Here is a 12393-nt window from a genome sequence, read left to right as displayed (position 1 = left end):
AACCATTATAGCTTGCACCACACATTGACCTTGCCATGGTGCCAATGATAATACCAACACAACTGCTAACCATCACACTCCTACCAGTGTGACTATTCAAACTATTCCAGGCCCCCAAAGCTATAAGAATGGCTTTGGCAGCAAGTAATAGTCATTTTTAATGTATATTGAATAAATAATTAACTGTTGTTGTGGTCATCTCTAAATTAGTCAGACAGCACCACCTTGTGGTAGACTGTCACAAGCGCAGGTGTTGACAATCAAGTGCCGGTGCTGAGCACCGGAAACCACCGGCTCAAATCAAGCACCACCACCAAGCACCTTGGCCTGGGATTTACCCAACGGCGGACAGCTCAGCACGGCAGCAGCACTGTATCACACAATCAGTAAAAACAAATTGCTCAGCACCACATTGATAAACAGTTATGTGTCAAGGATGACATCGGCTGTTTTAGAGTAACGCAAATTGCTGCACCAGAGCTGATAGGCGAGGCAGCTGGGTCTTGCATGATAATTAGTACCAGAGTTCCCATTTCCCTACAGAAATTTCTATGCAATGACAACCAGCCAAGGGGTGTAAGCTCATCAATTATCCTGGCATACACTCATTAACTGCTGGAAAATTCAGAAGGCAGCTGTTATGACTTTTCAAAAACAAGCAGTGACCAACAATGACATATACATTAACTTATGAAAAAATAGCAATATACAGAATTATAGAAGGGCAACTGTGAATAACAGGATGTTTTTTTACAGAGGGGTTCTGAGTGACATCAAATAGACAACAAGGACAAAGCTCGAATTGTCTATGAATTAGCTCAGAACACAGATGAAAAAAACCCTCATTACACATTTTTTACCCATCTATAACATTTTGTTATGTGTGCCAAAATCATCTGCTCCGGATTGCAACTGGATAGTCGGGGGCAGAATAGTATGGGGAGCCATACATAACATAGACTTTCCTCTATGTCCCAAATGTTAAAAAAAAATAATTAATAATAATAAAATATAACTGATCTCCTGCCACCCACACACCCACTGCACTCCTCTTCACATCTATATATGTGAGGAAAAACTTTAAATGCATTTCTCCAGTACCGCTGGCACTGTTGATTTATTCCAGAAGCATGACCTGCTCTTAATTATCAATAAGCTTATGTTTCAGGCCTAGCTATATGTACTTGTGTCTATATGTGGTTTTTTGTTAATTTTCTTGAAGAAAAAGTTAACCGGGTTTTCCTGATGAAGGCACACATGCCGAAAACGCGCGTAGTTCTCATCTACCGCCAGCCTTTTTAACTGCTCCATAACCCATCACTTTTTCGGGTATTTTAACTCCATGCATATTGCAGGTTTGTATAATTTTTTGTCATGTTTGTACATATTTGTTTTGTCATAGGCATATATTCATGTATATGACATTTACAGATTTGAAAATGATAATATGAACATATGTATATAAAACTATATAACTGATATTCCCAAAAAACAATTTGGATAAAAAATAAATGAAAAATATTTTGCTATATATAAAATACCCAAATGGTTTTTGTCATATGTATATGCCTATCTAAATGTATTACATTATAGGTTTTGATGATTTAGATTTATAAATGTATGGCCTGATATGCTTAATATAATCATTTAACTTGCATTTAGCCGTTACCTTTACCCCAATTATACATAACAGAGAATACATAATTTGTAATATGGTTCAGTATTGCCCTTGCGGGGTTCTGGTGACATCATGATCCATGAGGCAGAGTGGTTTGTAAACCAGAACCCGAAATGGCAAAATATAACCATATTAGACTTAACCTGTTATGAATTTTTTTCTTTTACATGTTTCTTTTGTGGTAGTTATCTTGAAAAAGGTGTTGTCTTCAAATTGCGGCTAACAGTGGGCGCTGGCTGCAATTAGAATATTTAGGTTTGCCTTTCATGAAAAAAATGTTGATAAAAGATATGAACTATGGTGGTGGCCAGAATATGTATACGGTCCTGTCAATGTATGTTAAATGTATTTGATAAAATGGGCTATCACCAATGGTTTCTTGCCACAGACCAAATAGCGTACTTTTTTTAATAAAGCACCTACTAAGGTTTAATATCTCAATAAGAGACTGCTAACAACATTGTTGGTATTGGCCCTTTTTGCAGGGTTACCCCACATTTTTTGCCTTCCACCTTCTCTTTTTCTGACCTCGTTTTTCTTAGCTTTAGGACTCTGTGCACTTGTTCACTGCTAACCAGTGCTAAAGAGTTTGTGCTCTCTACTTCAAATGTGGTAACATTGGCTTATCCACAATTAGCATATTTAATTTATGTAAGTCCCTAGTAAAATGCATTACATGTGCACAGGGCCTGTAAATTAAATGCTACTAGTGGGCCGGCAGCAATGATTGTGCCATCCACTTAAATAGCACTCTAAACCTGTCTCAGGCCTGCCACTGCAGAGCTTGTGTGGGTAGTTTTAAACTGCCATGTCGACCTGGCAAGTTAACCTATTGGCCAGGCCTAAACCTTTCTTTTTATTACATATAGAACACCCTTAAGATACGCTCTGGACAGCTCATAGGCAGGGTGAGGTGTATTTAAAACACAGGGCATGTACTTTCAAGTTTTACATGTCCTGGTCATGAAAAACTCTTACATTCATTTTTCACTACTGACGCATTGCCATCCTACTTGGATTAATCTGACGCATTCCATTTGGAACCACCGTACCCCGAAATCGGCACTTCGTCCACGGAACTGACACATTGTCACTACTGCGTAGAGAAATCTGGTGCAACTTCGCAACTGCGGGGGGATCATCGACTCATCGCTTGACTGCGCCCTGCATTTTCTGCTGCGACGAGGATTAAGGTACTGTTGCACAAATGGCCCTTCGTGGGTCCTGTGCTACATTGCGGTTGGCTTGGATTTTTGACTTTGCCCTAATCCAGTGTTACCATTTTCCCCCTTTTAGTGCTATTTGCTTCTAAGCGCTATGTTGACACTTATCTTGACTTCTACTGATTGGATTTTTATCATTTTGGTCTTGTTTTGTTCAGAAAATAATATTTGCTTGTTCTAAACTGGTGTGGAGTCCTTTAGTGGTGTTTTCACTGTGTTACTGTGTGTTGTGAGCACAAACACTTTACACATTGCTTCTTAGTTAAGCCTGACTGCTCTGTGCCAAGCTACCACAGGGTGAGGGTGAAGGGTTGCATGAAGAGCCAGGTATTCAATGTTTTCCTGAAGGGAAGCAGTTTCTGTTTTGGTCCAAAGCAAAAGCAGAAGAGAATACCATGGAGTAGGTCCAGAGAATAAAAAAGGTTTGATCCCCCAGCCTAGATTTGTCAATTCTTTGAACAGAGAGGAGATCTGCAGCTGAGGACCGCAGCGTGCATGACAGCACGTATCTTCTAAGGTGCTTCACAATAAATGATGGAACTAGGCCACTCAAGGCCTTAAAGGCAATGTAGAGAGTTTAAAATTGCCATTAATATCTCACCAGGAACCAATGGAGATATTTCAATGGTGGGATTGCATTATTTAGACAGGTTTATCAGGAGGTGCTCCACTGTGTTTTGAATGATGGTTCACCACGTGTAGCACCATTGATGGAAGGCCCAGGTACAATGATTTACATAATCTAGTCTTATGCCAATTAGCGATAAATCCACAGTTTTGAGAGTTGATGTTAAAAACGTAAGAACATTTAATTTGTCTAAACATGAATATACATTTTGCTGCCACTGATGAGATATGTGGTTGTAATAAAAGTTTAGAATATACAACTATACCAAGACTTTTAGTGGAGTCAGAGGGTGCCAATATGGGTCACGCTAAACATTTGCCTTGTTAAAAACTACCTCCTCAGTTTTTCCTGGATTTAGTTTTAAGCAGTTGCTCACCTTCCATTTCCAGATAAAATAAATAAGGCCCTTAAACGCAACTCTGGAGAGGCGGTGATCCTCCAAAAGTAGTATGGTCAGAGTTATCTGCGTAGGTATACAAATTGCAACCCTTTGCAACCAGCTCCTTAATCAAAGTTTGAACACAGATGTTGAACCAGAGAGATAGTTAAGGAGGATCCCTCGGGGACTCCACAGTGACCATGATGTCTTGCAATATATATCAAGTGAGAGAGAGAGGAAAGGTGTACTAGTTCTCTTCCCCTGGTACTATAAGTAAATATCAATGAGAACTAGCTATTTGTGTAGAAGCTAGGCGTTCATGTCCGGGAGAAAAACGAATTCGTGTTTTTTTGATGACCCTCACCCACCAACTTAGTTGGTGGCATGCTTCCTCATCGGGTCCCACCCAAGGCACAGAGTGCACCTCGGGTGTCGTTCAACGCATGATTACAACGGAGCGGGTTTTGTGCAGTGAGTGTGCAGTGAAGTGAGGAGTGAGTGGTTTAAAAACTGTCCAAAGAGTCCCAAGGATTGGAGAAATTTATTGAAGGGCCCTTGGCAGTATTAAAAACAGAGCGGTGGATATATGTGGAGGTAAATTATGTCTCCAGTATCCTGTGTGGTCTACATGTTTCAGCCAGATATCAGAGTTGTGCTGGCTCTTGTCAGGACCTATGTGAGTGGAGGTATTCCTCTAGTTGCTCAATACCTGTTGAGTAGGAAAAAATGGGGACAAAAAAACCCCCAGACAAACATTTAGGCAGTAAAAGCTTCTTCTTCCACATTAATCATGTGACTGGGTAAAAGTTGTGTCCGTACAATATGCGGGTAAATGGGCGTTAGTGAAACGTGACGCTTGTAGAAAAGTGGCTGATTGCTAATGCCAATTTATGCGTTACTGTGCTGTAAATAAATGGTGTCAGGTAAGAAATCAAAATCAGAGTGACGAGTGCTACGAAGGAAAAAGTTATGCTTACTCTGAAACTTTCAGAATGAGCCCCATGAATCCCGTAGGGGGGCTGTGTGTGTGAAAGGAGAGAAAAACAAAAACAGTTGCAGCGTGAAACCCACCCGCATGTGGGTTTGTGTCCACCGGCTAGCGGAATGAAAGACCCCCAAAGTGCCCCACTTACTTTATCACGGTCTCCAGCCCACTCTCCATACCTACTGCAGCCTACTACCGGGATTCCATCATTGTGTGCAGATAACCAGAAGAGGATTTAAATACTGTATGTGTTCGCCAGGTGCTGCGCATCAGGGCCGGTGTGCCTCATTAGCCGTCGAGTGATTGTGAGTAGCGTCCACTATCATGGCTGCTGGAGCTGAAGGAGGATTGCGTTGACTGCACGTGTCGCGCTTATGTTGGTGTCAATCGAGTAAAGTTTTGTGAGAAAAATGAGTCAGTTTGTAATGTATGCTCATAAATAAATATGGGGCCAGTAGTTCTATTTAATTAATTAAGCTTGTTGTCACCACCGTGTAATGGAAGAGTGAATAGACTAATCATCTTCCCGCTTGCGTCTGGGGAAATGCCAGAAAATACTGAAACTGAAAGCGGACTGCATTGACTGCGCATGTAGCGCGTGGTTGATGTCAGGCGAATAAAGTTTTGTGAAGAATGTGAGAAAGGTTGTAATAGATCCTCTTGAATAAAGCTTGTAGGTTTTATATGAAGCATGTCGCTGTCACTGTGATGTATAAGGCGGAATGGACAGCGTGCGCTCCAGCTCGTGTCTGGAGAAATTCCTGCAGAGGAATCTGTGTCCATTGAGAAAGAGTGCTGGTATGTCAGTTAGGACAAAATGACCATGCTGCTGTTATAATTACATGTCATGAAGGGGTTATGTGTGTTCTCTGCCCGTCTCTGGAGTGGAGTGGTCAATCAGCCGAAATGGCTGGAGCGCACGCTGTCCATTCCGCCTGTCTTATACATCACGGTGACGGCGACATGCTTTATATAAAACCTACAAGCTTTATTCATGAGGATCTGTTAAAACCTTATTCACATTCTTCACAAAACTTTATCCGCCTGACATCAAACACGCGCTACATGGGCAGTCAATGCAGTCCGCTTACAGTTTCAGTATTTTCTGGCATTTCCCCAGACACAAGCGGGAAGCCGATTCGTCTATTCACTCTTCCATTACACGGTGGTGACAACAAGCTTAATTAATAAATAGAACTACTAGCACCATATTTATTTATGAGCATAAATTACAACCTGAATCATTTTTCTCACAAAACTTTACTGGATTGACACCAACATACGCGCGGCGCGCGCAGTCAACGCAATCCTCCTTCAGCTCCAGCAGCCATGACAGTGGATGCTACTCATAAACACTCGACGGCTAATGAGGCATACCGGCCCTGATGCGCGGCACCTGGCGAACAGGTAGAGTATTTAAACCCTCTTCAGGTTACCTGCACACAATGATGGAATCCTGGTAGCAGGCCGCAGTAGGTATGGAGAGTGGGTTGGAGACCTTGATGAAGTAAGTGAGGCACTTTGGGGGTCTTTCATTCTGCCAGCTGATGTACACAAACCCACATGCGGCTGGGTTTCATGCCGCAACTGTTTTTGTTTTTCTCTCCTTTCACACACACAGTGTGTGACAACAGGTCCAGCCCCCCTTTGGGATTCATGGGGCTCATTCTGAAAGTTTCAGAGTATGCAGAACTTTTTCCTTCGTAGCACTCATCACTCTGATTTTGATTGCTTACCTGACGCCATTTATTTACAGCACAGTAGCGCATAAATCGGCACTAGCAATCAGCCACTTTTCTACAAGCGTCACGTTCCGTTTCACTAAAGCTCATATACCCGCATAATGTACGGACACAACGTTTACCCATTTACATGATTAATGTGGAAGAAGAAGCTTTTACTGCCTAAATGTTTATCTCTGTGTGTTTTGTTTGTTCCTTTTTTTCTTTCTCAACAGGTATTCAGCAACTAGAGGAATACCTCCTCTTCCAATTAACGCAACTTAACACGTGCAAAACATATTGGTCGAAATACATACCATAATATTTACCTTAAATAATCCTCCACTCACATAGGTCCTGACGAAAGCCAGCACAATTCTGATATCTGGCTGAAACATGTAGACCACACAGGATACTGGAGACATAATTTACCTCCACATATATCGGCGCTCTGTTTTTAATACTGCCAAGGGCTCTTCATTAAATTTCTCCAATCCTTGGGACTCTTTGGACAGTCTTTAAACCACACTCTCTTCACTTCACTGCACACTCACTGCACAAAACCCGCTCTGCTGTAATCAGGCATTGAAGCACACTCGAGGTGCACTCTGTGCCTTGGGTGGGACCCGATGATGAAGCATGCCACCAACTAGGCTGGTGGGTGAGGGTCTTCATGAAAAACAGATGAGTTTTTTCTCCCAGACATGAATGCTTAGCTTCTACACAAATAGCTAGTTCTCAATGATATTTACATGATGTCTTTCACTCACAAGCGAGGACAGTTGGACTGCCTTTGTGTGATGAGATTGAAAGTAGTTCAGCCAGGATTATGCATTGCCCCTAAATTCAGCAGCTTCGCCACCGCAGGATGTTAAGATCTACTGTGTCAATAGCCACAGAGAGGCCAATACAACTACTGCAGAAGCATTCTTTTTTATTACATATAGGGTACCCCTAGATTTGGCCCTGGGAATCCCATAGGCAGGATGCAGTGTATTTAAAAAGTGGGGCATGTACTTTTAAGTTTGAACTGGAACCGCCTTTCGCTCTAAAGGCATCCATAACAACCAATAACTTCGATCTGGTGTTGTGTCCAGAGCAGAAGCTGGACTGCTGCGAATCCGATTCCAAGATTTGACATTTGGAGGTGCTTACAATTGATGTTAGAGATATATGTTCCCAGAACTTTGACAGAGAATGCCTGCCGCGAGATAGGTTTACAGTTCTTTAAGACAGTCCAATCGGCTCCTACATTTTTCAGCAGAGGTATTACCATTGCATTTTTTCATTAATGAGGTACTACTCCCTGAGACAGAAAAGCACTTAGCAAGGGCAAGAGCTGGTTGTGAATTGCAAGCCACCATTGTTTATAGATATTGGAAGGGCAGTGATTGAGCGGCGAGCCCAATTTTACTCTAGTAGTTATTTTCTAGATGTATCTAAGTCGGTTGGTGGAAATACATCAATTGAGCAGCATTGGCAACCAGGTTGGTGTCTGCAGAATGATAGACATCCTTATTAATTCCATCTCTCATGTCCTTTATTTTAGCTAGAAAAAAGAATTTCAACTGGTCACACAGATCTTGGGAAGCTTTGGTATTGTCAAGGCTGGATTATTCTAATGCTCTATATTTGGGAGCAGGGGCAGCCCAGCATTCCAAACTCCAATTGTTACAAAACACAGCCGTAAGAGTATTACTCAATCTTCCAAAGCATCATTCCACATCTGTCAGGGTAAAGCAACTACACTGGCTTCCAGTCAAACGACGGGTGGATTTTAAGGCTCTGTGTATAGTCCACAAAGCCTTTTACGGTGGAGGGGCTTCTGACCTACAAGCTCTGTTCCCACGCTATAACCCATCACGCCATCTTAGATCTTCTAATGCGGGACTGGTGTTATGTCCTAAGATTAATAGAGTGAGGTGGGGAGGAAAGCGATTCTCATATTTAGCCGCAAAGTTGTGGAACTCACTTCCAACACCACTCCGACTTCAACCAAGCAGAACACTTTTTAGGAAGCAAATTAAAACCTGGCTTTACTCTCAATGCTAATCGATCTAGTCGCACTCGCAGGAACCTTATCTTAGCGCCATGACGCCTCTGCATTAGTTGCGCTTTATAAATGTCTCAGTCAGTCAGTAAGGACAACCGGTGGAATTCTTTCTGAATACTGGAGACTTTCAAACTCTTATTAGTATAACATGTTTAGTATCTGGGACCATTTATTTAAAATCATGCATACCTTCTTTATATTTCACCTAGCCTCTTCCAAAAGGTTTCTGCGGCTGCAGCTTTTGCCACACAGTTATGGAAACTACATTTTCCACATAATTGCAGCATAATTGTTTTTAATTTGCAGATTTCCCCAAAAATATTTTTTCTAGCTTACAAGAAATAGTATAATATGGTCCTCCATGCCACACAATCCTACTAGCAGACAATGGTAAAGCTCTGCAGAGTATTTTGGGTGACTGTAATTATGATGATGAAATCCATATTTTTACAAGGAAACGTAAAATATTTGACTTTTCAATATGAAATATACATTTTGTGCAATATAAAACACCCAAATGTGTAATGCATAAATGTATATTTAATAAAACAAAAGATTTCTAACAACATTAATTAAAAACGATATATCAACTTAACAGACATCAAAAGGTCATTATAAAAATGCATGGACAGGCTTTAACCCAAATCTGTGATGGGGGGGGGGGGAATAATGTTTGATTTGGTTCAGCATTCCATTCATAATTTGTTCTTTTTGTAATGTCTCCCTAAGTGAGAAGGGTATGCCCAGTTGTAGGTGCTGTGCTCGCTATGCCACCAGACTCAAGCTATCCTGGCTGATGGGGTGGTACCCCAAAACCGCTCCAAGAATGCTTGTTTCTGGTCCAGGGATGACCTGGCCCGCCTGGCAGTTCGTGCTGGACTGTTCCCATGGGAAGCAGAGTCAAGACTGGTTTACATATGACTGGATCCAAATTGGAATGTCACGGAGAGCAAAAAAACTATGGAAATTAACCCAGATGTGTGACTGGGGCCAAAGGCTTAATTTGTTCAGCATTCCGTCCATCATCTGTTCTTTTTGCATTTGTTGCCCTTAGTGGGAAAGGTATGCCCAGAAAGAGTCCCATACTCACTATGCCACCAGATTCAAGCTAGCCTGGCTGATGAGGGGGTGATACCCCAAAACTCATCCCAGGATGCTTGTTCTGGTCCAGGGAGGACCTGGCCTGGCAGCTCGGGATGTACTGTTCCCATGGGGACTGATTTGCATATGGCTGGGTCCAAACCGGAATAGCATGGCGAGCAAAAAAATCTATAGATTTAACCCAGATCTGTGACTGGAGATGAATGTTTGACTTGTTCAGCATTCCGCCCATCGTCTGTTCTTTTTGCAAAATATATTTTGCACTGGAAAGATCGAAATTGCCATTTAAGCCTAAAAAATGCTGGAGAATTTGGGACCTTTTCTCCCGCTGCCTCAAATCAACTAATTCTGAACATTCAGGTGGACACCCTGTCAATATTCCCAACATAGAAAGCCCTGCAAGGTACCCCTGATAGCAAGAGGCATCAAAAACCAGGTGATGGTTGAAATACTTGAATTAATCTCAGCCAATGGCAATCGCTTGGGTCTGCAGGCCAATCAAGGCCTTATCCACCAGACAAGGCATTACCAAAGGTAAGGAATTTGTTCATCTGATAGAGACTTATCAGCCTCAGATACCTTACTTTAGTATAGATACCCAAGAAATCTCTCCCCAGAGGTGGGTCTGCAGACTGTGTTACACTAAGAAGTCATGGAGGACCGAACGGGCGAAAGGCCCATCAGGCCAGACCGGACTGTCCACGCAGTAATGCTTGGCAAATATGTGCAGTGTTGCTCATGTAGCTGCTTGACAGAGGTTCAGGACAGGGACTCTGTGAGCTAGCGCAGTGGTTGCATCTTTGGCTGTGGTCGAGTGAGCCCATAAAGCTTCAGGATGTTGCTTCTTGCCCCTTGGGTAGCAGAATTTTATGTAGAGAAGAATCTACCTGGAGATGGTTCTCTTTTGTACTGCTTTACCTTTTTTCACACCCACAAATCCAATAAAGAATTGATCGCCCACCCGGAAGTTTCTGATATGATCAAAGTAGAATTAAAAAGTGATTTTTCGATCCAGGCAGTGAATTCTTTTCTCTTCCTTGGTAGGGGGAGCGGCGAATAAAGTAGGCAGTGTGATATTTTGCCTGACGTGAAAAGGTGTGACCACCTTGGATAAGGAGGCAGCACAGGTCCTAAGGACCAGAATGTCCAGGAAAAAATAGTAAACAGAGGGTTTTTTGAAAGCACCTACTTTTCGCTAACCCTCCTGGCGGATGTTATGGCCACAAGGAAGACTGTTTTGATGGAAAGCAATCTCAGAGGGCAGTTGTATATGGGCTCAATGGGTGAATATATTAAAAAGGAGAAAACTAAATTTAGATTCCACAGAAGCATATTGAAAGGTGTCAGGGGAACATGTGTTGTAAACCTTTCAGGAAACGAGTCACAGCGTCTGACTCAAGTTTCTTGTTCCTGTTCAAACAGGGAGGGTTGATCCTGTAACCACAAGAAAGCAGAGATGGGAGAACAGTACTCCTTAATTGTGCCCAAAGCAAGGCCTTTCTGGGCAAGTGACAAAATAAACGTAAGAAATTCAAAGAAGTGTGCAGAAAAAGGATTAATGGACTTGGCAGCACAAAACTCACAAATTTATTTAATCGGCATGGCTGGACTGAGACCACAAACCAGCCCTGGAAAATGAAGTTCGACCAACCCAGGGGGTTGAGGTGCTGGTGGGAAACACTGCTGCTGCTTTTATAATAGGGGGCCGATATTGCAGCACTGCTACAAAACCTTCCCTCAGTAACAAAAACAGCCCCACAACTCCAAAGCCCTCACCTTTCCGGCTCACCGGGAAAACGCTCGGTGTCCGCTACAGTTAGTCCCTCCCTGCCCATCGGTATGCATGTAGGCATATACCATTTTTGCTGAGTGACGCCTGGCTGCTAGCATGACATCAGTGACTTTTGGAGGAGGTCAAAGACTCTCAACTGCGCCCACTCAATCTTCACGCATGTAGATGAAGTGTGTGCAGGTTCGGGTGAAGAACCCTTCCCTGTTGCTACGACTGGAGATCTTCCAGAAGAAGCAGCCTGATCGGAGGACAGACACTCATGCTCAGGAATTCGGGATACAATAATCTCCGTGCCCAATCTGGAGCTACCAAGATGACTTGGGCCCGGTTGGTCCTGATCTTCTTGAGAACTCAGGGCAGGAGTGGTAAAGTCTGAAAAGCATGAAGGAGTCCTGAGCTCGACTCTAGACAAAATTTGTTTCCAAATGAGAGCCACCTCAAAACATCAGCGCACAGAAGTGCTGATATTGCATGTTCTAGGTGATGGCAAATAGAGCTGACCAAGGTTTTACCCTATCCATGAAGAGGCCTTGCATCACCCAAGGATGGAGATGCCATTCGTCATCCGTGAGGCATCGACGACTGAGCTGGTCCATACTGGCATTCAGAGAGCCTCCTGATGTTGAACCGCCAGGGAAATTTCCTGACGTTTGAGGAACGTCCAGAGGCATGGGTCTCTTGACACTGTGTCCATGGCCCTACTTCACTATGCTTGTTGCAGTACCGGTGGTGTTGTTTAAACACCTGAACCAGCCTTCCTTTGATGGATGGAGCAAAAGCTTTCAATGCCATGCGAATTGCTCTCAGTTTCAAAAGGTTTATGTGGAGCTGAG

This window comes from Triturus cristatus, chromosome 10 (genome assembly GCF_964204655.1).
Source record: "Triturus cristatus chromosome 10, aTriCri1.1, whole genome shotgun sequence".
NCBI classification, from domain to species: Eukaryota; Metazoa; Chordata; class Amphibia; order Caudata; family Salamandridae; genus Triturus; species Triturus cristatus.
The sequence above is the reverse complement of the archived record's forward strand: the minus strand, read 5'-3'. Positions refer to the sequence as shown.